General features: G+C 44.6%; 1 protein-coding gene across 2 annotated transcripts in view; it reads right to left on the reverse strand.

The window, feature by feature from the left end:
• GRAP2 (GRB2 related adaptor protein 2) overlaps positions 1-23695 on the reverse strand; it is a 107777-nt gene extending 84082 nt beyond the window's left edge. The window contains exons 1-2 of one of the 2 annotated variants that reach the window (XM_065677938.1): positions 23629-23695; positions 22796-22858 (exon numbers count right to left, since the gene is read on the reverse strand). The gene's annotated coding sequence lies outside the window, so the exon portion shown is untranslated. Of the gene's footprint in view, positions 1-22795; positions 22859-23278; positions 23577-23628 lie in introns of those variants that run through there. The other variant, XM_065677923.1, reaches the window with a different exon arrangement.
• Between the last annotated feature and the right edge of the window lie 2068 nt (positions 23696-25763).

Below are 25763 nucleotides of genomic sequence, written 5' to 3' on the forward strand. Positions count from 1 at the left end.
TCTCTATAAATTCAAAAGTAACTCAAAATCTTCAGCTAAGATTCTTAAAGAAAATTACCTGCCATGGGACAGCAGTCCTCAAATGATCATGTAACAGGTAAAAGAAAGTTAAAAAAGGGGTTGTGTAGTAGATGACCACCAAAAAAGTCCCTTAGGAATTTGCACTGGGACATGTCCCATTCAAGATATTCAGAAACAATCTAGAAGAACACGCCATGTGATAACAAACTTTGCTGAGAAGCTTATATTAATCAGATTATTAAAAACAAAGATAAACCACAAAGAGTTGCCAAAATACTGAACAGATGTGCTATAAAAAGGCAGAGGGGTTACAGTGTAGGTAAAGTACCATCCGTGGAGAAAATGAGCAACTTTACACACAGTGATTAGTTTTGACAGGACAATCACCATTTTGAAGGAAGGTCTTACCACTGCAAAAGAACTGTGAAAATGTCAGTTCATTGCTCATCAGCAGCCAAAAAAGCAAGAAGCAAGTGGACTGGCATGACCAATTAGGAAAGGCATAGAGACCAAAATGGATCATCGTTATGCAACTCTCTACTATTTATGATACACCCACATTTTGAATATTGCATCATGTTCTGCTGTTGCCTGTCTACTCTCCCACCCCACCCCCATCACCAGAATCACGTAACAGAACTGTGGAAGATAAAGATGGGCATCAGACCCCTAAAAATCACAGGTAAAATAGTAAGAGAGTGGACAGGGAATTACTTGAATACAAAAGCAAAGAAACAAAAGTGACAGAAAAAAATAAACAAAATGATAGCCCTTTAACTAAGGCATAGTTGAACTGTGGAACTCCTTGTCAAAGGATATTATGAATACCGTAAGTTTACCAAGATGCAAAAAGTATCTGAACACATTAATGAAAAAGAGTCTGTTCAATATCACCAAATCTAAAAGAATCAACTCTAGCTGATGAAGTCCCTGAGCAGCAGTCAGGCTGGCTGCTCTGCCTACCTTGTGACATACCCCCAGTGTAGAACACACTGAAATGTATGATTATGTTTATGTTAAGCCATTTCCACTCTGACCAATATGATTAGAATATCTTCTTCCCCTATCTGCAATACATTCCTTTTTTGAGACATTATCTTCATGTGCTGCCTTGCAGGTGTTGCTTCCTGCCTTCTAAAGACAAGCCAAACTACTTCACAAACAGGGGGCTTAAACAGGAAAGGAGATAATATTGCCTCAAACCCTGCTTCCTCTGTCAGCCTGAAACCTCCTTCCAAGAAACAGTTAGGTGCAAGCACTCTGAAAGGCAAAAATAAATGTCTGTCTTGATCTTCAATTGCTAGTCACAAAAGATGTCACAAGTCGCCATCAAAACTCAAAGTCAAATCTTCTTTTACCCAGGAGCAAGGCTCCTGTAAAGACCATCTACCTGACTTCTATACTCAATGCCTTTCAATCTTTGGGAAACACTATGGTCAGCAAGGCAACCTCAAGCCAACACCTTCCTCAGGATGGTGTACAGCAGCTGGCAAGTTTCTCTACCTCCTCCAAGGCCAAGTGAGTTTACACAGTCCATGCTGCACATTCGGATTTCCTCATTCTCTCTGCTCCCAGTGCTTGATGGATGAGAATTCCCCGATCACTCAGCTAAGCACATCAGCCCTTCACAATTCAGTGTGTGCTATCAGCATCACCTTTTGTGTTACAGTCACCGTGAGTACAATATTGAATATGCTAAGCTGCTTCAACAGAATTCAGGATGTCCAGGGTTTAAGTGATTATTATAATTTAAATCATCATTATTCAACAATAGGGCTTCTAAAAAGCTAAAATCTAATAATAAAACCCAGTAACAATCATCTTTAAGAGAGCATCTCAAAATCAGGCAACACATTGTGCATAGTCACTCAATTGGTTTTAGCGCTCTGCAGAGTCTCCAGCTTACCAACCACAAAACCAAAACTCTTCAGTTCCTCATACAACATGAGCAGCTTCATCAGGGAAATGATGAGCTTTTGCCTGACCCAGTCTCCTCTGTCAGACCCTTGGTCTTGAGGGAATTGAAACCTTACAGTTCTTCCTAAACATTGAACAACTGCTAAGCTAAAAACTATTGTTTAAAACATTTTCTGGGCAGGTCCATTGTCAGAGAGATGTCCCTGATCCACATGAAAAATGAAAAGGCATTTGTTTTGCTAGCCTACCTGAAGAAGTGACTCTTGCTTTCACCTTGCCACGCCATACACTCATTCACTGCTGGGGAATGGCAGTGGCACTCAGGGCATTCATGCTCCTGGGGGAGACGCCGCTCTGCCAGATAAATTTTTGTGTCCTAAATATAGCTATTCTGTAGCATGTAGAAAACTGTTTCAGAGCACCCTAGGGTGAACAACCACAGTGAAGATGCTGGAAGATGCACTGCATTCCAATTGAGAGACATTACTGCCAACAAGAAAATACTAGGAACTTCCAGAATGAAAGAGAAGACATGGCCATGGCAGAGTAGAGAAGTTTTGATCTCAAATAGACCACCTATAATAAATTATGTATTGTACATGGTTACCGACACTTGGAAGGATACAGTCAGAAAGCCAACATAGCTTGCTGCGAGAAGCTGACATGCAGCAGTTCAAATATGCACATCTCCAAAATAGCTTTTAAATTAACAAATTGGTTTCTACTTTGTGAAAATATTAATGTTATTTTCATAAGCATAATGTAATTTAAAAATACTTAATATAACAAAGTGATTGCATCTTATCTGAATTCTCATGTGAGTTGGACCAGTGCCTAGTTACGCACCGGTATCTCACAGCAACATGTTACCATGTGACAAGTAAATGGCAGATCATTGCCCACAAGGACTCTTTGTCATGTCTCCTAGTGAAAAAGAGCTGTAAAACTTTTCTAAAAGAGACATCATCGCGTTTCTTCACAGATGGGGAATTATGCCAGTTCCAGATGCACTCCTGCATCCCAAAGAAGGACTATACCGAACAGAAATAAATGGCTGCAGGGTTATTTCAAACCAGCATAATTAATTAGCTCAGAGGCTGAACGCATCCCCAGCTGGTGCTAGGAAGCAGAGGAAGGATATAAAGGTGGCATTCCCACTTGTGTAGTTACTCCTTAGTGTAATCTTCTTGTTGAGTTGCAAGGCAGTGTTCACAGGAATGGAGTAGAAGGTAAAACCCACAGGAAGAGAGAGAGAGAAAAAAACCCATAAGTGAATCTTGAAATCAGCAGCTGCTCTGCCTATAAATCTGCACTGAGATATGCCACTATTTAGTATGCTGTGGGCTGTTAAGTGCTTTCTGGTACATAGATCAGGCCATCATCAAGCTTGGGACTGTGCCAAGGACAGTGTGGCACTCTGTGACATGTAAGACTACATTGCACTTAGACTTTGAGGATGCTTTTTTCTATAGGTGAATGGCTGCTCTGGAAAACAGAAACCAAATCCTCACTAAATCTGTAGGCACTTTTGCTGACAGCATCTCCCATTTAACTCTCATCCCTCTTTCCCTATTCTGATAGCCCCAGGCTTCCCTTCTTAAGCGGTGGATGTTTCATTGCTCTCCAGTGACAGTCCCTCAATCCCACAGCTGTCACCAGTCAGTGGAGCAGCTCCACCTCTCTCAAATTGCATACTCCGCCCTGGAGGTTATGAACAGCAGTCTGAAGTAACCTGTGAAGTGCAGAACTCCATCCTTCCACCCAGAGCAGCAGCTAGAAGGTTTCTGCTGTGGCTGCTGCTAGCAAGATGTCTAAAGCTTTTTGCATTTATAAGATATAACCCCTGTGGAAAGTTTGTCTGACAAGAATTCAGTCTTGCCTCCCTCTGAGCAAAATAAATCCAAGTAACCCCCATCAAAAGGGCAGGACACAGGGATCTGATGATGTATGAAAGATGAAGAGCAAACAAGCACAAAGAAAATTACCCTGATGCTAGACCTCTCTCTTCATTCGCTGTTGAAATAATGAGGTAGTCATGGTTGTGCAAAAAAAATCACTCAGCCTGTTCTTCAGCACACACAGTTTTCCCTTTCTCGTCTTCAACTACTGGCAAATATTTTCGTTCAATGCTAATCTTTCTCCATGACCCAATTTCCACCTCCTCCACAATTTAGGTTATTTTGGCAGATGCCTGTAATTTTTATGAATTAAAGTCAATGTCAGAAGGAAAGCTGCTCCTCCCATCACTCTCAAAGGGCTGGAAATAGAACCCCATGTCTAAGGTTATAAGGCTTAATGCTCCATTTTGGAAAATGGCTAGAACAAGTTCACTTAGCAGCTTCATGTTAACAAATGTTTCTAAAAGAGTTTCTGAATTCCCCCAAACCAAACAACAGAAGCTGTATCCCAATATCGTTTTTACAAATGATTTTGCCATAACAGCTTCAGTCTGCACACTCATTCTAGCACCAGTCCTTCAATGTTTTATGTTCTTTCTGATAGATTTGTAACTGTAGAAGTCTTGAAACAGGATTTTAAAAGTCAATCTGGTTGCAATTTTGTGGTTGGAGGTGCAAAGCTGCAGAAACAGAAACACTTCATACCCATTCTTAGGGGTCTCATGAACTCATTGCACTTCTTTTCCAGTTTCTTGTCCAAGCCAGTTACGGTTCCACAAAATGCAAGGAAAATGGCTTTCCCCAGTTGAACAAGAACCTTGTATTTCTTAACTACTTGTCCCCTTAAAAGGCAGTAGTTTTCTCACTGTGAATACTTTGAGATCCATAGAAACCTTCTTCTGATTACTGCAAATGATTCCTATGGCCTAACTTCAATTTCTTTTTGATGTGAGGAAATAAGAAAAGACTTAGAAATGGGGAAAAGTAGGTAAAGCTTAAAGACAGAAATATTTCCCCAGACAGTGTGATGAGACAGAAAGGCACAGATGCAAGCAAGGATTCCAGCTCTGCGACTTGTTTGAAGGGTTCCCTTCCCTTCTGCTCCTTAGCATAGTAAACATTATTTGCAGCCATCGCTTTGAATCTCTCAGAGGAATTGACCACTTTGGGATCCCTCAAGGCACTGTAGTGGGAAAAAATTATTACAGCAATGAGGTATCTTTCTCCTACATATCTGTAGCTTCCATGTGCTTTCAAAGAACAAACATCACATTTTCAAATAAAATATGTATTTTTTAAATTCTCCTTTATTAGTGTTGCACTACAGCTTCAGAAAAAACTCAGCAAGTCTTCAATACAAAATGAAGATTTCTAGACTCAAGATTAATTATGTTAATGGTCTAAGCAAAACTAATCTCCTCTAACTCAGGCAAATTAGTGTTTCCATGTGGCTCATTAATCCCTGCCTCTTCAGCTGAAGAGGCCATGCTTCATAGTACCAATGTATACAAGAGAGTAGGATGCCAGGAATATCTTGGGCTGCAAGTACTGAAAACAGTAGAAGCATTGCCTGATTTTTATCTAGACATCTGAGGTAGTGTTTCATGCTCTGTCTGAAGCCCAGGGCGTACCACCAAACTCCGTGAGCATCTGCAATCTCACTGAGCCTAGAAATGGAAATTTAAGGAATAGCCATGTGTTGCACATTGTCAGAGAAAGCTTCTGCTACCTGGACAAAGGAGGAAGGAACCAAAGTATCTGCAAATCTAATAACCTTGCCACTGGCATTCATTCATTAATAATAGTCAAGAACCACCTTGCTGACAGACCTTCACATGTGGTTTCAGTAAAAGGGGACAGCTGAGGAAATTTCTACCCAATCCTTTCAGTCTTCCTTTAGAGGCTGGGCTGTCCTGTCCCTGACAGCTCACCCTGGTACAACTCACTGAGAAAGGAGCGGCTCAACACTGAGCTCAGGTTCATCTCCAAATCACCACTGCCTGTTTTACATGCTTACAGTGAGGATGTGCCTTGGTTATAACCCTCAGCTGTAGTACCAATGCAAGCTATAGGCACAGGCCATTCAAGGTGCTACTTTGGATGGTGTAAACTTTACAGCATAATTAAGTCACACTTGTGATAGTTTTCAGTACTTGTATATGATCACACACAAAATCTATGACAAAGCAAGGAACTGATTTGTTAGTTGTACTAGGCTTCAGGACCTAGCCTGGGTATCATCTCTCCACATAATCCCTCCTGATTTAAAATGACTTTTCTGCTCTCTTGAGGTATTTGATCCCCGAGGCCCAAGATCCTCAGTGTGGGTGCCACAGCTTACAAATCAATTGCTACTGTCACATACGATATTGATTCCTGCAGTGCACTGCCTAGGAGCAGCAGATGCAAAAATGCCAATTTCAATTACCAAGCAAACCGAAAAATGTATTTGCAATTAGATGACAAGAGGAAGATTACCACTAGTTACATTCTGGGAAAGAAAGAAAAAGTAAAAATAAATCAAATGTTCTCACTTTGTAAAGACACAGAAGTCCATATAGATACGAGATATATCTAGCTACATTATGCCTTTTTCCACACTGTTGAAATAATTCATATATATACATATAAATATATATACACACAGTTGCACCACGACAACGTACCACTCTGAATGCAATTCAGACTAATGAAAGAGAAGTGCAACAGGGAGATTTTCCAGTGCATTCAGGCATTCCCTTGAACTCCCCTGTGCTCCACAGATTTTGATGGATTCTAACTGTACCCTTTTAATGGCTTCCGTGAACACTGTCCAGATACCTCATTGAATTTAGCCTGACAGAAGACTCCCATGTGGGAAGTATATCTCAGAGTATAAACACAGGAGATGAGTAGAGCTGAAAGAATAGGTCCGAGAACCACAGGGTGGGGGATCCCTTGGCAAAGAATGAACCATATCTAGATCTCCCTGACATCACCTTCTCTTGGAGGGCAACCCACACTGGAACCGCGTCATCTCCTGGCAAACAACTAAAAAGCAATTTTTTCCTCTTCATATTTTGGGTACTGCTCTGACATTTTTTTTGCCCTAGCTCTGCCTTTCCTTCAGAGCCCTGTTTCCCAGTGCCCAGGCTCAAAGGACCATGTTACGCTATGCACCACACTCACTGCTGCAACAGATCAGTGACCAGCCAACCTGTGGTGACTGTGCTATCCTAGAGAGGGTGACAGTAGCAGCAGGGAGGAGAACAAAGCCTCTCTACCTTTCATCCAGCCAACATCTATGGATGTGGCACAGGCACCTTCTGATTCCTCCAGGTATGCCTGACCTGCAGCAGGTGTGACTGCAGCTCACACAGGCTAACTTAAACAGAGATAACCGCTGCAGGCAGTCAGGCTGCACAGACATCTGTGTGTGTGGCACAGACATCAGTGCGGACACCTGCAGAGGTGGCTGCACCTCCATCTTCTCACAGATATTTCCTCTCTGTGGTTTAATCTACCTACGCTACATCTGTACAGGCTGCAGCTTGGCTTCCTCATACTGGGTAGAGAAATCTCAGTTACATTACAGTGCACAAATCAATTGTAACATAACTGAGAGGTGGTGACTTACTGACACCAGTGCACCAACCACTTCCACCAGCAGCAATGCATCAGCAGGAAGCATTAAGAATTGGCCAGTGCAGACACTGCCAGTAGGGATATCCTCTTGGTTCTTGACCTGGAGACATCTGCAGTCACTGCCTTTGGCTCACATACAAAAAGCTTTTTCTGTGGTCTCCTGTTTCCTGGGGGTAGGGGAGACTTTCTGCATCTAAACTGCAGTACTAGGATTCGGGTGGGCAAAACAGTCAGATCCACAGAGGTTGCAGAGCATTATCTGGGGAGGACAACCCACTAAATTTCATGTTTTCTCTTATTCTGGAAGAGAAGGTAGGGAAAGCAGGCTAGATACACTTCAGCTCTTATTAAAGGAAAGAGTACTCCAGTCAGCTTTTACACAGCTTCTCATTCAGCTCAGAGCACAGCAGCAGGGCACGCGATGCAGTGCTGTGAAGGGCAACATCTGAGACACAAGAGATATAGAATACAATCTGCAAACCTTCATACATTCCCTTTCTCTGCATTCACCTAACCCTCTCCCTCCAGCTTAGCCAATATATTTCTGGCTAGAAGCTGATGCATAAGTGGAAAAGGAGATTGATTTCCTGCAGTATGGCTTCCTTTCTAAAACCAACATGGCTTTTTTGGACTAGCAACATCAACAAGATGCACCTCTCAATAACACTTAAGACAATATTTTCATGCTATTGCAGGTCCATGTGCTGGCCCCTGAACTGCAACATGAGTTGAAGTAATTTCTGAGACTGTTAAAGCACGAGGAACATTTTCCTGAATCCATTTTGCTGGAAAATTATGTGCAGGACATTAGAGATCTAGGGAGGGCTGCATTTAGACTTCCATTTTTCCTTAGAAAAACTACTGATATAAAGACTGAATTTTATGTGCAGAAAGGATATAATTTACAATTGGAACAGGCCAGGTGCTGTTCCCAGTGGCACCAAAAATATTCCCACTACAGCCTTTCTGCAAAGGACAGAGAAAACCCTTTTTTTTAGAGTCACTACCCTGGGTCGAGCTCTACAAAGGGTAACTGATGTTTTTTAGAAGCCTAATTCCTGCCTTTCTGTAGCTTGGAGTTCATTAAAAAAGCTAAATTGCATTTGCTTACCTATGTGTTTTATTGAGATTTATTCTACTGTATTAGAGTATCAGGTTCCCAGGTCAGCTGGTGACATTATAAAGATGCACAGAGCAGGTTAAGAAAGAAAATCTGCCGTAGTCTTGTCCCCCAAGTCTCGCCATAGGGGGCCCAGATCTGTGGTTCATGGAGTATGACAGACAGCCCTCATGGATTTCAGATGGCTTTGACTCAGACCTGGGTAAGCAATGTCACAGGTCCAAGGTGGTTCCGCCAAACCCTGGCTCAGTTTTCAGCAGTCTAGCATCCTTGGTGGGGCCCCATGGCATGCTTTGTACTCTTCCGTCACATGCCTTTACTTCAAAACTGAAGCCTGTTACCAGTTTTAATCAGCAGAAAGGGCAAGTTGAGTTTGTCTGTCTGGAATTACTCATACCTCAGACTGTGAAGTACACAAGAAACCCCTTGCTGATTTCAGATCAGAATACCCAAGGCAAGCAGGCTAACAGAGAAAAGAGCAGGCTCCTTGATTTTGCAGGAATCAGCAAAAGAAACCCCAGCTGTTGCCCAAGTGAGCAGGTCAAACCTCTGCAAGGTGAAAGTATATCCTACAAAGTATAATCTTACAAAGTGTAATCCTACAAAGTATAAAATATATGCTCCAAAAGTTAAAGAAATAGCAAAAGCTTCTTAAACAAGCACCTCATCTTGCCAGGACTGTTTTGGCATGCTGCAATCACCAAGAGCACAGGCTGGGTCAGAAGGCTATTTCTTGAATATAAAAGCAAACAGCTTGGCTAAGGGAGTTTACAAAATCCTCTGGCTTCTTGGGCAGCCCCCCTGTAAGGGGAGAAGGGCTCAGACAGAGCTCACTAAATTCACAGGCAATGCTAGGAGAGTGCATAGCCAGTTTGGACCCAAGTAGCTCAGCTACTGGTGAATAACATTAGCTATGTGCAAGACTGCGGTAAAAACAAGTGCCAGCTCTCTTAAGTGGCAGGGCTTATGTGGTTGGGGAACCTCAGTCTCTCTTCCACAGCCCAGCACCACCAGACAATGGTGCACTTTTCTTGCACAGGATCTTGAAATGGGCTTTACTGTGGTCCAGACTTTGTTCTGTAGAAATCCAGTCAGGCATGGATCAGAAAAGTTAGGTAAGTGCTGGATGTTCTGGAAAATTCTACCTTTACAGTCTTCAGACAGCAAATATTGCAAAAGTTCTAAGAGACCTTGCCAAATGCTTAAAGAACATTTCCTAATTTGATCTGAAGTCACACTTTATGTCAGCTTATCATCAAGGATTCTGGCAAAACAGTTTCTAGAGATAAAGAAGCATTTGCAGAAAACAAATAACGCAGTTGCTATTAGAGTTTCATTCCAACAAAACATCTTTAAATTGCCAGAAATACGGTTTATTGGCCACACATCACACAAACAATCAAGAGAATGGACTTTGTTACTGAGGAGATTTAGAAGGCTTCAAAATTGGATGCAAAGCTGGTTAAAATAATTACCACGTAGACACTGCCAATTCTCTATGCTGTATGTGCATGTACACAAGTTGTATAGCCACAGGGGCTTACTTGCTGAGGGAAAGTATAGGAAAATATTCCACTTTTGCAGAAATATTTACTTCAGAATCATAGTATGTTCTTCTGACAAGGAGGGGTTATACTACATGTCTCTCGCTATACCAAAATTTGGATATTGCAGCCCTTAGAAAAGCTGGTCTCTGACAACATTCAAGTTATTTCAAAGCACTTGGCATATTAGTAGCAACACAGTATTAGCAAGAGTGTGACAGTCATTGTTAAATAATCTATGTAGCTTTGTCAACGAGTAAAAGTTGCAGATGGACAGCAGCAAAATCTTAATACAACATGCTTCATGTATTTGAATTGAGTAATATTTTCAAATCATCTCTCTCAGCTGTGCCATCTCCTTGTGAAATAGACTTCACTAATAGTGGTAGTAAACCATTTTGCTAAGGGAAGAGGCTCTTCTGGATAAGCTTTACTTCCAACAGGGTGAGCAACCCTCAGTCATAGCAAAGTCTGCACTTGTCCCCATCAATACAAGTTTAACCTTTAAAGTTTAACCTTTAAAACATACTGTTTAATTCCTGTCTAAGGAGCTCCCACTTTCAAGGTTGTATGGCTTCAAGCAAAGTCCATTAGGGAGCCATTTGCAAGGCTGAGTGGTTCAGAATTCTTGCCTAAAGACCTGCACATTATCTGATATACATGCATTGGTAGGCTCAAGACATACATGATATAGAGGCAAAGTAGTCCACACTTGCTTTCCCAGTGTCAGTTAGAAATGCTCCATTTAGCAAGACTCAAATCTATTTCCTTAAGCCTAAGGACAGCCTGAAGCCTTTGTCTACCCTAGAAAACTACAATTTATTTTCTGGGACCACAGAGCAAATATTCTTTGTTCACAGAGCCTTCTTAGTTATGACCAGACTCACTGCAGACAATAGTAATGCATATTGACAAAACTGATGTCTGCACTGGGAGCCTTAAAGTTCTGAGAAGCAGATCTACTCACCTGGCCTACAGCTAGCCACAAACTCAAAAGAGGTCAAGGGATCTGAAGAAGGCTATCGCTCAGTGAAAGATACAGCTTTTCAAAACAAAAAAGCTCACATTTTAGAAACAACACTTCTTGGGTGAGTATGATGGGTTGGGGTTCAGACTGGATAAAGATGATTGGATTTTAGGTTTAAAAGAATAAAATAAATTACAAAAAAAAACCTCAGAGTATTCTGGCACAAGTTAAGTGATGCCCATGTCTGACCTTTGTAAGCTGCTAATTGATTGGACTGCATCTAAACCCAGGTCATAATACTTTGAAACTGAAGCTTTCCATAGCTGTTTTGTAGCACCAATCAGCTGACAGTGAGCTGCCCTTGGATCATCACAGGGGATGTATTTACCCATCATTGGCTTGGACAGTGGTACTTTAGGGTAAACCAGAGGTTTATACTTGGGCAAGTAAGCCAGTGGCCTTACACAGAAAGTCAATAGCCGCTGAAAATATTGCTTTCACATTGGAAGACACACTGGTACTATGGCGTGCAGTGAACTGAGCTCACTCAGGGCTGAAATAATGCAGGAAGAACTCCGCCATGATGGTTGGGTGTGTGTCTGAACCCACTCCTACCAACCCAGGCTAAGAGTCCCAGCATGGCACTCCCTGGTGCTACCAGTGTGGGGAAGCCTTCCCAGCTCAGACCCCCAAACCACAAGAAAAGACGGTGACCGAGTCCCAAAAGTGAAATGTGTCTGTATTTGTAAGAAGCACTGCCCACAGTGAGAACAATCTGCCCACCAGGGGCAGAGCACTGCCTATGCAGTGTCACAGGAGCAAGGGCAATGGTATGTTCTCCTCCATATCCACCAGCTGAGCAGCACTGTGGCCCTTACATGCAGGAGCTCTAGTCCCAGGGCAGGTCCTGGAAGCTAGCCTGCAGACAAGAGTCCACTAAGTGAAATTAAAAACTCAGCTTCTTTGCTTTGCCCTGACCTGCTGGCCTCCTCACCCCCTCTCTCAGTAATGCAGCGGGACACTCTTTGAAGGCCAGGTGCTCCTGACAGCCAGTGACATGATTTACATTTCTACAGCACATTTCACATTAATGGATGCCAAAGGACACTTCAAACCATCTTTCATAGAGAAAGTCTTATGCCCGAGTTATGATAAAACACTGCAGCACAAAGGTATCGCACAGTAGCCTTGTGACAAGCAGCAAAGATGAGTATCAAAGATAGCTGCAAGGGGAATAATGGTATTGAGAATACAGTTTCTCCCATTGGTTCTGGTCAGAACATCAGAATCAATATCACGCTGTTCTTACAAAGGATGGAACAGAGATCTTCATAGCTAGAAGTTTTTCTGTCTCAGAAGACAATGTGTCCTGGAGCCAAAATCATACAGAAAAACTGGAATTAGTAATAAATCAAAAATAAATGAGTTCAATTTACTGGGTCAGTCTTCACCATGACCTATATCATAACCTGTGTCTTCCCTTCAGCACTCTCTCAACAGGCTTGTAATGACTTATGATGAGATCCCAACCCAGCTCAAGGCAACATGCTTCATGCAGAGGTCTAATCCTCTGCCGATGTACACTGACAAGATGTCGCTGAAGCTGATGAAGTGGTATCAATTTACAGCAGCCGAGGATATGTCACATAAGGTAATCAGACTTTAAAAGAAGTGTGATGGCATGAGTCCTAAACATTTTCAAAACACTGCTGTCAGAACAAATCTCTGAGTACAAACCCCTTCTATGAGAAGTCGTCAGAGACCCAGATGGGTTGCTGGTTTATTTTATCCTGCCTGGAACACTGTGCACCCATCTCTCCTCCTTTACAGTTATTATTATTCCTGCACCCTAAGTCCCTACTGACAGGAGTCTCTGGTATCACCTCAGATCCAAAGCTTGGCTTAAAATAGGCCAAATACCTTGCTGAGCTTTCCTCCCTCCCCCCTTCCCCCCCACCTTGGTTGCTAGAACTTTAGCTTAAAACATTCATTTTTCATTATGTCTGTGAAATAACAAGTTTCAAAAGAGACAGAAAAACAACCTGTAAAAGGCAATTAATAAAATATGCCAGTGCTCACCAAACTGTTCAGGACACTTTATTCAACAAGGCGTTGAGACAGAACAGCAGCAAAGCTGCTAAATAGGGTGCAACAAAGCAAAATGCAGGGAAGGGCAAAATAATAACCTGCATTTTTTAGCATCTTTCATCCAAAGTGCTTTACAGACATATATGCATATTATACAGGGATCATTAATCTAACTCTGAGACATAGCTGGCATCACATCACAACCAAGTTATAAACCACTCCATTATAAAACTATATAGCACAGTCAGAGAGGGGAAAATGAGGAGTAACTGGTCTAGCTGTATTACAGAACAAATGCCAAGTCAGCAGAATTTCTCTAGTTGAAATTTAGTGGAACATTGAGGATTGCATTCAGACTCATGTGGAAGATGTTATGGCATCATTAACAACTAAGTCTTTAGGTTTACCTCTAAATGAAAATATAGTACCTCTGGTAGCCAAATGCCTTTACCACATTAGGCCCTGGTGTTAGTCCGTAAGTCATCAACGTAAGCTCATCAATCACCTGCACTTCCTCAAAGGTCTCCAAGATGAGTATCACTCACTGAAGCTCAGTGAATACTTCCCAAGAGCCACTATAGAATCATAGAAACATAGAATAGTTAGGGTTGGAAAGGACCTCAAGATCATGATCATAGCCTCAGCACAAAACTGCTTCTAACACTTCTGTGAGGCCAGGAGCCCTGAGCATGGTTTCTGAGAGACAACAGTCAAGCCCCAGGATGCACTCGCTTACTCCAAGGTCTGTGGTCAACAGCATTATGGAAGTGAAGTAGCTCAGATGCCAGTGTGATTGCATGGAGCTTGGAGGGATTGTATTTCTGGCTGTGGACCACACTAGCTGACACTTGGAGATTTGCAAAGGTTCATCCAGGAACTACAGCTCTAATTAACTATTATTCATACAGAAACTCTCTTCAATTCCACATCACAATACGCATGTTACAGACAGAAGCCTTGCTGTTAGGTGGCTCTTCATTTTCCTCATTATCTGTGCATGCCCAGCTCTCACCGCTTGTATCATAGCAAATTTCACATGTTTAAATGAGCAGCATTTTATTCAGAAATTTCTGGTGATGGGTGCCTGGGGGAGTCAGCTCTGCTCAAAAGACTTAATTCCTGTTGTTTGCTGTTTCAAGCCTCAAAGTGCATGAAGTTGTAATAGGTTCATGACTGGAAACTTTCCTTTGCAAATAAAGGCTAGAAACACTAGTGTAACACCATCTTTGATACCGCAGAGCCTAAACCTATGCCACAGACCAAGGGTAATACCCCTGCACCAGGGCTATTACCTTTATTACAGGGAACTGTTGCTGCCTCAGAGCAAGCTGCATCCCCTGCTGAAGCAATATCACTTTCTGCCACCTTTGTCTCTGTCCTTGCCTTCTCCAACTTCACAGCACAATTTCAAAAAGGCTGCAGGCATACTGTATTTTCTTTACACCGTCTGTTTCTCTTCCTTATTCACACACACACGTATCAATAAAGAGACAGTTTTCTGTGGTTAAAATTATATCCCCAGACATTTTAAACCTGTAGCCAAAATAGATTTGACTAATCTGAATTCACCTTTGAAGACTAAATAGGGACATGGGAAGGTTCTGGAATCAAAGCTATTTCAAGCAAAGACTGTAAGTCTCCAGCTATGTCTTAAGAGACTTGATCTAGAGATAAGAGAGTCCTTACAATTTAAGGAAGAAAAAGGACAGTACTGAACAACTGCTGTGTGATTATTTCACCAGAGTCCTCCTATAATTTCTCCATGTGGCTGTTTTGTTCCTAAAATCCACCTCTTTCCAAGCTATTTACTGTGGTATAGCAGCTTGAACACAGAAAATACCTCCCCAAACTGGGGAGCTTACTGGGACAAACCCAAATCAGTCAGTCAGTCAGCACCAGCTGATAAGCAATAAATCAATACAGTCTATTCTGCAGTCTCTGGCCCTAGGACACTAATCCAGAGGCTAATAAAGCAGTAATCCCTTGCTGATCCGCAGGCTCCATTTCCCGTGCTCAGCCCCGTATCATTACTCTGGATTATATCTGCTTTCACCACCCTCATTCTCCCTTTTCTCCCTGCTCCCTCACCTTGTGCCATCCTCAAGTGTGAAATGACAATAGCCACCTTTCAGGAGCCACCTAACAGAGCCTTGTCTCCCGAATCATTGCTATCTCAAAGCACAGGCTATTTTGTTGCCTTTTTGAGTTGCTGGGGTCAAGCTTGTATCAGAAAAGCCCCATATGCTGCGGGATGGGAGTTGCTGAGAGCCAATATGGAGAGCACCATCACCTACAAAACCCCCAGCCTGATGTACAGGGTGTAAAAATGAGGCAACTTGAGGTTCTGGTTACAACATGACAGCCCCCATTTACTCATTCATCTGGAATGGGGAGCATTAAGTCAAGCCAACCTTCAATAAGATCAAACAACCTTCTGGTTCACTTAATCTTCCTGTAAACATTGCTGGCAGCCTCAAGTAAGGCGGGAGCAAGGGAAGGAGATGTGCAGCTCCCTGGAAAAACATGGGGCTGCTGTTCCAGGAAAATCCCTTTACTGAGTCTGGCCTCCCTGCGGTCACTACCAGGTGCTGTAGAGAAGGTAAGTGATGCAGAAGCACTGATCTTCTGTGTTAGTCCTGTCATGCACCAAAACCTAGAAACTGGCTGAGGAACTGAAGCATAGGGTTTAAAATACTATCAGTAAATATTATGATTTATTCCAAAACCTCTAGATTTTCTCAGTCACCTCTCGCATGTCCAGCCCAAATGAATCCTGCAGACATCCTGCTTGTGGTGCTGTTCTGGAGCAGGGAGTTAGTTTTACAGTATGCTTTCACTTAGCAATGATGTGGAGCTTAGGTCCAAGCTTGCCATCTTTTAATTTAATCAGTTGTCCTTTGAATAAGGTGCTGTATTTTAGGTATCCCAAAGAGGACAGGGAAAAGCTGAAGTGCTGTTTCCTTCCCACCTTTGAAAAAGCACACCTATGGCCCACCTCTAGAGTTCACACCAAGAGCAAGAGTCCTAGAGAAAAGGAAAAGGGAGCCTTAAGAGGTTATAAGAAAAGGATACATCAAATGCTCCCAACACACATCAAGTTGTAAGCACAAATTATTTGCTTTCAGCAGATATCTCAGGATGTCAAACGCTTTTACTAGCAAAACAAGTTGCAGGGTACATTATTGTGTAGGTTGTCACACAGTCATGATCTCTTCCCCTTGATTTAGGGGAAAAGAAAGGTTCCTCATCTTCCACATGGACATAACTTTACTCCAATTTTTAAAAACAAACCAGCACTTGAAATGATCTGTGTGCTTCAAATCACAAACAATGGAGCTGCAGTGCTTGCCCTGGTTGATAAAGTGCTTTTTAAAGGGGACCAAGAAGCTGACTACAGTGCTTATTTTCCGTCTATCCTTCCTGCATCCCTTTCATCTTCCCCACTCTTCAGATGCCAAGGAAAATGGACACACTGTGAAGACCAACAGGTTGGAGTGTTTTAGCTGCTGCTTTTCTCCTGGCTAAGGAGGAATAGAAACACAAAAGCAAGTACACAAGTCATAAGAAACAGGACTGTTTTAAAGATGTGCAAGACATGGAATCATAGAATGGTTTGGGTTGGAAAAGACCTTAAGATCATCCAGTTCCAACCCCCCTGCCATGGGCAAGGATGTCTCACACTAAACCATGTCAGCCAAGGCTCTGCACAGCCCGCCGTTGAACACTGCCAGGGGTGGATCTCTAATTGGATCCATCTCATGGGATCCAGGGATAGACATCTCTAATGCCACATTCACAGTGTCTGCGTATAAAAATTACGGTAACAATAAAACCTCGTGTCTAAAAGGCCTCCATGCCTCAGTGAGGCTTTTCGGAGCTGTCCATTAGAGGTCACTAGCACTCAGTCACAGCAGGAGCCCGGCCCCCGCAGATGAAATCCCAGGCATCAGACCTCCAGCCAAAATATCTTATCCCCAGCCGAAGAGAACCAAACAGAAAACACACCCTGCTTTACCCTATTGTATACGAGAAGAAAACCTTAGTGGGAAAAATTGAACTTTGGAAAAATAGGTGCACATGCGTTTGCCACAGGTTTAACGGAGGGAGCATGGGGAACCCGCCAGCTGCAGGCTTGAACATTCCCTTGCAGTGATCAGAGCAGCCTCATCCAGCACTCTCAGCACCAAGCTCAGAGAAGTCATGACTTCTTAGACAAAGGCAAAGATCTAGGCAGGCAAGCTATGCCCTCAGTATTAAAACATCCAGGCAATTTATGGTTTGATTTTAGCTGCCAAAAGACTTAACTGCAGAAGAGAAGCAGGGCATGGGAACTGGACACTGCCTCTCCTCCCTTGGTGACCTGGGACAATCCGGGAGCACAGGCATCTGATGTAAAGGGACATCACAACATATCACAACTTTTGAGAAAAAACAAACCAAAAATGCCAGAACGCCCCCAAGTTGCCATCTATTTGCTGTGCTGCAGCTGATAACCTGCCTATCGACACTGCAGTTACATTGGATCCCAGAGCAGGTGGCCAATTCATCAGCCAGCTGCATCCCTCCTACACACCACCATTTCCTTCTGTCCTGCAATGAGAAGGATTTGCCATGTCTCTCATTTCCCTGCCAAGCACACAGGACCCTGACAGCTCCATCCACAGAGCTCCCAGCTACCTGTTGGCCCTCAAGATGACATGCCTGTATTTGACGGCACTCTTGTGGACAGAACGCAAGGGCTGTGATGGAGCCATGCTGCTGCATCACTGTCCGAAGACGTAAAATTCAGGCTGTGACCTCTTATGACCCCACTGCCCACTCCTCTCTCCGAGAGACCAGGCCTCTGATGGCAACCCCTCCTCACGGCCACCTTGCATCTATCCAACTGCTCCTACGCTGGTAATAGCTTCTGCCCTTAAGCACCCAACTAGCTCATTTGAGATTACGGTCACAGGCACAGCATATGTTTGCTGCATCCCTGTCTATATGCTCTTTATGATCTCTGAGCAGCATGAGGATGCAGTGCACAGAAGCAGCAGGGGACCAGAGGGGAAGTATATTTGAGTGCTGACTAGGCCATCCTGCTGATGAAGGACAATGACAAGCCAGGATTCATCATCTGCAGCTGCTCCCTTTTAACCACTTATGATGAGTATTTACAGAAGGGAGAGGAGAAATCACGAAATTATCTGTTATTTTTTTTGCAGCAGGTTTTCTTCCAGAGAAAAGGACTGTCTGACAGCCACGCAGGTGGCCTCCAGCCTGCTGTTTATACCCAACTGGCAGAGGCACTGCAAGTTTGCATGTAAACACACATCTCAGCTCTGACCTGCAGAAGGCTAAGGGAGGGGATCGGAGAAGTCAAAGGCTGATGAAGACGCTGCTCAATGCTATATAGATTTTTCTGACATAGCACTGGCAGATCCAAACTGAAGGCCAAAGGTGTTAGACAGGCCACTCCGAAATCTCAGCCTCATGTTCATGACTCGGTGTACTGCTGACCTGCGCTTGGGCCTACAGAGTAACTAAGCCCAAGAGGCTTAATGCCTCCATTGTAAAGATGGACATCTGACACTTCACTACTACTAGTCAACCTGCTTCATTAACCAGACTCCCGAGGGGCCATGAAATAAATCTGCCTTTGCTTTGCATTCACCTCCGCCCTAGTCGTTGGCTGGAAGAGGGACCGTATCCTGGTAAGCCTCAGCTTATGGATGAGATCACAGAATCGATTAGGTTGGAAAAGAACTTTAGAGGTCATCAAGTCCAACCATTAACCTAGCACTGACAAGTCCAACACTAAACCATGTCCCTAAGCACCACATTTGCACATCTTTTAAATACCTCCAGGAATGGCAAATCAACCACTTTCCTGGGCAGCCTGTTCCAGTGCTTGACAACCCTTTCAATGAAGAATTTTTTCCTAATACCCAATCTAAACCCCACTTCACGCAGCTTGAGGCTGTTTCCTCTTGCCCTGTTCACTTGTTACTTGGGAGAAGAGACCAACCCCAGCTCTCTCCATCCTCCTTTCAGGCAGTTGTAGAGAGCAATAAGGTTCCCCTGAGCCTTCTCTTCTTCAAACTAAAACCCCCCAGTTCCCCCAGCCGTTCCCCATCACACTTGTGCTCCAGACCCTTTCACCAGCTTTGCTGCTCTTCTCTGGACCTGCTCCAACACCTCAGTGTCTCTCTTGTAGTGAGGGGCCCAGAACTGACCACAGGATTTGAGGTGCAGCCTCACCAGTGCCCAGCACAGGGGGATGATCCCTGCCCTGGCCCTGCTGCCACACTGCCGCTGCTACAGGCCAGGACATCACTGGCCTTCTTGGCTACCTGGCATGGTAGCTGGCTTGTGTTCAGCTCTGTCAATCAGCACCCCAGGTCCTTTTCCACCAAGCAGCTTTCTAGGTGCTCTCCCCACACCTGTGGTGTTGCATAGACCAAGTGCAGGACTGGCAACTTTGCCTTGTATAACCTCATACTTTTGACCTTGGCCTAAAATGCCTGCTTATCCAGATCCCTCTGCAGAGCCTTCCCACCCTTCAACACTCCCAACCTTACTTGGTGTCATCTGTAAACTTGCGGAGGGTGCCCTCAATCCTCTCATCCAGACCACTGATAAAGATATCAAACAGAGCTGGTCCCAGTGCTGAGCCCTGGGGAACACCACTTGTGACTGGCTGCCAGCTTTCTCTTCACATCTTTAACTCGGGCTCCAGGGAGGCAAGAGACTTCCCTAAGAAGTGGGTCCAGTGTGCACGTTGGGCTGTTCCCTTCAGAAAGGAGTCTGCTATAGCAATGAGCCATCATTTTTTCTTGATGGAAGCAGTTTTGACACAGGACATAGGCTGACTAAACCTCAGTGACATGTCCAAGCTAGATGAACTATCATCCTCGTTATTGCTCAGTTCCACTTGCAGAGCTTCATATCTATAATGCAAGGGCACCTTGAGATGTGGCACAGCTGAAGCAGGAGCTAGCCGAAATGGATTAGCAGAAAAAAGAGACAGCTTAATTATTAAAATAAGGTATAATATAATATTAATGCTAAAAATAATAATAATTTAAAGGGAAATAAGAAAGATAACAAAGGACCCCAACAAGCAGCAGTGATGCACAATACAACTGTTCACCACCTGGTAACCGATGCCCAGCCCATCCTCAAGCAGCAATAGGTCCTTCCCAGCCAACTCCCCCCAGTTTCTACCAACTCCCTTCAGCTTCTATACTGAGCATGATATGTCATGCAGTATGGTATGAAATACGTGGGGAGAAATACCCCTTTGGCTAGTTCGGGTCAGGTGTCCTGGCTCTGCTCCCTCCCAGCTTCTTGTGCCCCTTGTCACTGGCAGAGCATGAGAGGCCGAAAAGTCCTTGATCAGAGTGAGTGTTACTTAACACACAGATGTCTTAGTTGTTGCTATCAGCATTATTCTCAGGCTAAAGCCAAAACACACCACACTACCAGCTACTAGGAAGAAAATTAGCTCTATCCAAGATGAAACCAGGACACTGACTTCAGGAAGGGGAGGCAAAACACATGAGAGTTTGTTTTGCTCCTTTTGAGCTGCACATTCCCTTGCACAGCTCTTTATTTTCTTGGGGTTGTTTTTAAGGTTATGCACACAGAAGCATGTTCTTGATCTCGAGGCTGCCTTTGCCAAACCTCTGAAACTGTCCTCAAGGGGAAAGCTGGGCAGCCTGCTCTGCTGAGCCCTGGGGTCTGGAGAAGACGCAGGCAAGCTTACTTTGTTGAACAGTGAGGATCAGGCTGCAGGTTTGTTCTGCCCTCAATACCTACCATGATATTTGGGGTTTGGGAGGAAGACAGGCTGCCACTGGAGGAACAGGTGAGGCAGCTGCTCTTGGGAAGCTTCCACAAGTTCTGAGCTAGAAAAGCCTTAGCCCCAAGGGTATCTTCTCTCCCATGAGAGGGTGGCAACAGCTCCCCAACAGGCTGAAATACAGCTCTTTCAAATTCCCACCCTTGTGACTGACAAGCAGCTTCCCCTACTCCCCACCAGACAACACCCAATAGGTTTTTCCACCTTCTCCCCAGCTGTGGTGTCCTCTGTGAGCACAGGCATTTTGTGTAGCCTCTAATGGACGCCAATGGCTGTGGGTGGGAGGGCGGCTGAGCATGAAGAGGACCCCTTCTTAGAAGCTCAGTGTCTTGGAAGAGTTCTCCTCAAAGGGAGAGAGCAGTACAAGCACAGGACTGTCCCCGTCAGTCAGCTCACTTGCCTTAGCTCTATCCAAGTGAGTGGGAGAGTGCTGTCTGCTTGCATTAAAGCAGCTGCACTGTTGATAAGCTGCAAACAGGCAAAGATTTCGCTTGAGGAAAAGCATAAAGCATGGCAGGAGAGGAGAGAGTCTTTTAAAACACTTTTGTCTTTTGATAATCACAATAATAAGACCTCTGGTGGAAAATCTATACCTAGTAAAAAGTTTAACAAGTCCGAGGAGATGTTCAAGACTACTGAGACCAATTGGTGAGAGCCTGAAACTTACTCACCAGCCCTCAATATGTTAAATCACAAAATACACAAGAGAAGAACAGGGCCCAGAGCTCCACAGACTTACAAAAACATTGCTGCTGGGAGGATCAGGTGAGAGCTCTTTAAGCTGGTGGTGGCAGCAGCCATTATTGTTTTGGGAGGAAAGAGAAAGAAGCTCTTCAGCTATTTTGGAATAGGCAAATGCAGAAAAAAAGTGTCTGAATCAATCTGGCAATCACCGAGGCTGGTCAGCCTGTTGTTTCCATGGTAGGCATTTCCACCAGGAGATTAAAGCAAATGGTGAGGGCAGTTTTGATGGAGGGGTGCAGAAAAAGGCAGGGGCAGCAGGATGGGAGAGGCAGGCAGGAAGCCAGGGAAGCACTTCGCACACAATGAACAGCAAATTAAGGGAGAGATTTGGCTGCAGAGCACAGGCTAGGAGACACAGACTAAGAGTGTTGGGCAGCTGTTTTCAGGGAAATAGGACTTTGTTTATGTTCCTTGTCAATAAAGGAAACTGCACCAAGGACAAACTTTGCCCATTATTAATTACTTAGCAGCACAACCTCTGCACGCCTGAGCTAGTTGCTCAGGTGTGGAGCTGACACTGTCTGCTGGAAGGGCTGTGGGGGATGCTGCCTGACCTTCAGCAAGCACCACAAAGCAAGCCCCAGGAGGAGGGCTGGTAACAGCATCTCCAGCTCCAAGCCCAGGGCACACAGGATCACAAACACAGGTCAACAAATACACAAGAGTAGTTGGAATGTTCTACTCTCAGCCCTACTAGCTCAGCCATCCCCACCTCTAAACCCCTCTGAGGCCATTGGCACAAACACACACGCAGGGGATTGGTCCCCTCTTATCCCCACTGAAAAGACAGTCCCAGCACAGCAATCCCATGTCCTGGTCATACACACATAATGCTTGGGGAAAAAACCCCACATTGCTACTACTGCTTGAGCACCCATCCTCGAGCTTCTCAGGAAATACTGTAGCATGTGCAATAGTGCTTTCCAGTCTCAGCAACAGCAGGAGGAAGATGCAGCAACAAGGAAGGAGACTGTCAGCTCCCCCCTCCCTGCCACCCCCATCACACAGGCAGACGTACAAACTTACCTTTCACTCCTTCCTTCACTAACTGTCTTATTGCCATAGCAACTGTAATCCTAGGTCATGCAGCTAGGAAAAGAATAAAAATACAGCACAAATGAAGATATACAGTTGCCAAACACAGCCTCAGTGGTAGAATCTGATTTTCATTAGAGGCATAACAGTGGTTTTGCATAATTATACATATATTAATGCCCAATATGCCCATCTTCAGTTAAAATTCATGAATTCAGTTCTAAATAAAAAGCATTGCTCATTGCAGGTTAATTTTTGGATTTATTTTTAAAAAAGAAAATATTTCTAAAGGCTGAAGTCATCCTTGCACAGCTTTTTCTTAATCCTGAGATTAGCAGGGAGAGGAAAACTCAAGGATTAAGTAAGCTGTCAAGTAGAAACATGGCATGAAACACAACAGGAAACTTTGCTACTTTTACAATGTGAGGAGTGAGCAATAAAACCCCCCCAAAGCAGCCAAATGCTGAAGCATACCTGGGAGTTGAGACCCAAAGGAAAGCATCTTGCAGCCTTTCCTTTGGTGCTTGCGGTGAAAGCAATAGAGCAGTAGCATACCATGAAGCAATGTACTGCTGTGAGTGACTGAGCATAGGTTTAGCTGGCACCGGAATTCACTACGCAGCTGGAGATCAGCATTTACAAGAGCAGGCTTATTTACTCCAATGGCACAGACACAAGGTAGCAGCACCAAGGAACAGTCCCAGCCAAAGAAACCCTATGATGCAGTGAAACCCTTTTTATTTGCTCCTACTACCTTCAGGCTCCTCAATTACCCACTACATGCAAATAACCTGAGGTTGGTACCCTATGACTCTTTTTATTACCAGGTTTCCAGGTGTGCCTCATCTGAGTGATGGGGAGCTCTTGGTGCTGGTCAGACCCCATTTTCCCTGGTCCTACGTGTGGGGCAGTGATGGGAGGGTATTTATTGCCACTTCAGGTAGCAGGGAAATCACATTGAGCTCCTGCATTGCAAGCAAGCACACAGCAATAAGGATGCTCACAAAACTGTGACCTGGTGCATGCTGGTCTTGATATGAAAATAAATGCAGTGTCCTTAGGAGATGCCTCTTATTTAATTGTATTGCTATCCTAGCCAGGGAATAAAGGGAGAAGCTACTACCTGGGTTTGTCTCTACAGAGGCTTATTTGATTCCTTGCTTACAGAAAAGACAAAAGAGGACTACGACAAAAAGGAGAGGGTTTGAGGGAAAGGTTTGGGGCTGCAGAATGGGTGAGGGAAGGAAAAAGAGGGAGATGGCAAAACAAACGGAAAGACGGAAAAAGAGATTGAGAGAAGTCTGACCTAAACAGCAACAGAAATCCCTCATGGCTGTCAATCCACAGCTCCTCTCCTCCTTGTGCTGTCATAAGTGCACAGTGGGAGGAGGAGAGGCTGAGCGCAAAGCTCAGCCAGTCTGGGGGAGAAAGCTCCCTTCTCATCCAGATTTCTGAAGGGGGGAAGAGGGAATTCACTGTCTATGTTCAGGCCTGTGTACACCTCGACCAAGGTCTTGCTTATACCTCCCCTCTGCAGCAGGGAGCCCTGGCTGACATGAACCTATGGGATGCGCAGCAAATGTGGCCCCTTCGTTCCACCCTGCAAGCATCTCCTGACCTGCCCGCGCACCCGAGCCCTGGAAGTCTCCCTCTTCATGACAAAAAGAAATAAGTTTGCTTCAGAGGCCGCAGGTTGCAAACAGATTGAACATTTTTATTAGGATTTTGTTAATAATGAACATACACCTGTGGTTCACTTGTGCTTGCTGTGTCTGTCCTCCCTGCCCAAGTGCTGGCCCAGGCAGAAAGGGTGCTTTTTAGAGAGGTCAGTAAGGCCTGACAGATGATCCCACTGGACAGGAGCTGTGAGCTTAATGCAGGGAAGAGCCCACCTCCTCTCCAGCCACTTTCTCCCCACACTTGTCCTTCAGGTTGTTCCCTGGCTGGGAAGCGGAAGGCTGAGGAGGTGTGTATATGTATGTTGTAGCCATTCTGGGCAAAGCCAGCGCTTCTGTGACTGTGCTGAAGAGCTGATCTGTGTACACAAAGCAACTCCGACCTTCCCAGACCATGCGTGCTGGGGAGGCAAGGTGTGTTGCAGAGCTGTGCTGTAGGTATGCATGGGATAATCCATGAACAGGATCCTGCCAAGACTACCTCATCCTCCTGCCTGAACAGAGAGCAGTGCATTGCTAAAACATCCAGAAAAACAGGCAAAGTGTTCAGATCCCTCTGAGATGAAATTCACTGGCGGGGACAGGATGAGCATGGAGATACGGCAGCTAACCTGGACTGAAGATCTTCTCTGAACTGGTGAAGGAAACAAAACCAGCCGCTCCTCTGATTTTTGTGTTCTCTGCAATTACCACCTCTGACGGCCACAAAAAGCGCATGGGCCACAAACCGGGGAAATGAGGCGGACGGGGACTTCAGATGGAGGAATGGAGAGTCAAAGAATGAGATGGATACGAGACATGTTTCTGTGGCCATCAGTGCTACAATTGTGGTGGGTGAAATTGTCCCAGCCTACTTTCATCTCATGCCAGTCTGGCTGCAGGGAGCCACGAAACTACCCTGGCACAGACCTGTATGGTCCCACGTCTCAGGTGCACTTGAGAAGCTCATGCTGAAGCCTTTTCCTTTCATCCTTTCACAAATGCATGCCTTGAGTACCTCTGCCAAAGCAAGCTTGGGTTTGTCTCCACAGCCCACTGTGGTCTACAGCCCTATGGGCTGAATTTGGCCTTTCCTGACCCTTGGCACTGCCTCCTCACCCTGTGCCCATCACCCTGGACACTGGCATGCCCTGAGCCTGATTCTTGGGCACAGACCACATGCAGCCAGCATGATCCAGCTAAGATACCCTTCTCCCTTCCCACTTCCCAGAGGCAGCGTGGACAGAGGATTTCCCTCCTCAGGACATTTGCGGCGAATGCTCAGGCATACTGGGAGCAGTTAG

The sequence above is a fragment of the Lathamus discolor genome, chromosome 1 (assembly GCF_037157495.1).
Source record: "Lathamus discolor isolate bLatDis1 chromosome 1, bLatDis1.hap1, whole genome shotgun sequence".
NCBI classification, from domain to species: Eukaryota; Metazoa; Chordata; class Aves; order Psittaciformes; family Psittacidae; genus Lathamus; species Lathamus discolor.